The following is a 2,376-nucleotide window of genomic DNA, read 5'->3' as shown; positions in this document are numbered from 1 at the left end:
AAAAAAAAAAAAAAAAAAAAAAAAAAAAAAAGAATACTAAAGTCTCTTGGCCTAAAGAGATTCTCCTTGGCTTTGCTTCAACCTCCAGCCAACAACAGTAGAATCATCTCCCTTGACAGCTGGAGCCACAGAGACTGTGGAGATAGGGGATTTTTCACAGAAAAAGGGTGGCTTCGTGGAGGGACCCTGATAGACAAATTAAGTGGTTCCTCTCTTGGGAAGATTCCAAGGTGATGAAATAGTGCAAGGACTATTACAGAGGACAAAGCTGAGTGCTGGCCAGAGCCACCTGGAAAAGCTCCTGACAGCCAACCAGACCTGGCCTGGAGTTAGGGTTTAAGGAGAAGAGTGGAGGCCACTTCCTCCAGTGGTGGCAGAAATTGGCAGAAAGGAAGGGCATCCACCCCGTCTGACCTCAGAGTGACAGCCATTTCACCTCAGGGGGCTCACACCTCCTACTTCCTGCCAACTGTGTGTGGAAGCCAGAGTGATTCACCACCCCACCTATTTAAGACTCCTCCTTGCCTCTGGCTCAGGTAATGTGGGTGTGCCCTAATGATCAGGAGCAAAAGGACGCTAGACACAGGGCTTGGAGCACCATTTGGTCTTCCAGACACAGCCGTGTCTTCAGGTACCCTTGCTCCACCTGAACTGGCCCCTGCTCTGCATTCCCCCTCTGCTGACTTCTCTCCTTGGCTCAGGCAGGATTACCTACTCCTCAAGCACCTTGGCTCTGCCTTGGTCCTTGGGATTCAGCTCATGATAGATAAGCTTCCTCTAGGACCAAGGGCTCTTTTTCCCTGGCACCAAGCAGACACCTGTGCCCACTGACCAAAGCCAATTTGCCAAGTAGACACTTACGCTTACTGACCCCAGCCAATCTGGTCCATGTATGGCTGGCTGTCCTGTTTCCTTATTCATTCACTGAACAAATATTTATGGAGCACCTTCAGGCACAGCAGTAGGTAATGGGAATAAAAAGATGAACAAAAGACATGGCTTTGTAAGAGTCTGCAGTGTCTGAAAGACACTAAACCAATAATTTCATAAACAGATGACACTAAGTACAATGCCAACAAAGTACAGGAGCATCCAGGGCATTGGGCAAAGCTCCTAAAAGAAGCAACAGTTTACTGAGGTCTGTAGAATTCTAGGAATTGTCTAGGCAAGTGAGTTGGGGAGATAGATAAAGGTAGGAGAAGGGGAAATCTTTGCAGAGTGAAAGGATAGCATATGCAAAGGCTGAAAGAATGGCAGGAAGCCCGGGAGGGTGGGAGGACAGAAGGCTGGAGAGGGTAGTGGAAGCTAGGTTGGGCGGGGCCTGGTAGGTGTGCTCAGTGTCCTGGTCTCCATCCTGAGGCCTAGGAAGAAAGCCAATGAAGAACGACACAATCAGACTTGTATTTGAGAAACTGCTGGCCACAGTGAGCAGCACAGATTAGAGGGGGCTGGCGCTCCTGCGAGGAGATGTTGGAGTTTAGCAGGTGACAACTGGGGTTCAGTGGTGGCCCTGCTCCATCTGCAGTTCCTTGACTTTTTTACTGTCCTGCAATGCCGGGCTCATGTGGGCAGTGTGTCCTCAGCAGATGATCCAGAGAGAGAGAGAGAGAGAGAGAGAGAGAGAGAGGGAGAAAGGGAGAGAGAGAGAGAGAGAAGGGGGGCAGGCCATGAAGGCCAGTACTCTTTGGCTTCTCTTTGGTCGGTACGTGCTGAGGACATTAAGAAATCGCTTAAGTCCTGCTTTTGCCTTGCCATCCCAGGTTCCCTTGCCCTGAGAACAGCCAAATCCTAAAAAGGTGACCCTCAGCGTGGAGCCCTGTCCCACTTTTACCCATTGAGGTGTCCAAGCACCTGCTTCAGGTGCAATATTATCCCTGCCAGGTCAACTTCCAGAATCTCTGAGGGTTGGGGTTACCCCAAAGCCTCCCAGCCAGGCAGTGAGCAGAAGACTAAGGTGGGCTTTAAGGAGGGGCATGGCCGCGTCCATCTCGAGCTCTGGAGGCCTGAGCTGTAATCTGGATATGTGACCTTGGAAGAATCCCTTTCCTCCCTTGCCTGGGTTCCCTCATCTACAAACTGAAGGCAGCTGCCAAGTGCCCACAGCTGCGAGTGGGACACTCCTAGGCCCAGCTCGTGGGATGCTCAGGGCTCAGGGCTCAGGGAGACCCTGTGCCAAGCCCCAGGGTTGGGGTCGGCCAGGAGAGGAGACCGGGTACCGCGCAGCGGGGCAGGGACATTGTCCACATCGACGCGCCTCCCTCCTCTCTGCTGGCCGTGTCCCGGGGGCCACGAGGTTACGTAAGAAAAAGGAGGGGGTAAGGGCTGGAGGGGGGGCGGGAGAAAGGTGGGAAGGGAGGGGTAGTAGAGGGGGCGCAG

General features: G+C 52.6%; 1 pseudogene; it reads right to left on the bottom strand.

The window, feature by feature from the left end:
• Nucleotides 1-2,376, bottom strand: part of LOC117285183 — a 28,928-nt pseudogene that overhangs the window by 22,886 nt on the left and 3,666 nt on the right.

The sequence above is a fragment of the Fukomys damarensis genome, unplaced genomic scaffold (assembly GCF_012274545.1).
Source record: "Fukomys damarensis isolate Sample0158 unplaced genomic scaffold, DMR_v1.0_HiC HiC_scaffold_7, whole genome shotgun sequence".
Classification (NCBI taxonomy): domain Eukaryota; kingdom Metazoa; phylum Chordata; class Mammalia; order Rodentia; family Bathyergidae; genus Fukomys; species Fukomys damarensis.
The sequence above is the reverse complement of the archived record's forward strand: the minus strand, read 5'-3'. Positions and strand labels throughout refer to the sequence as shown.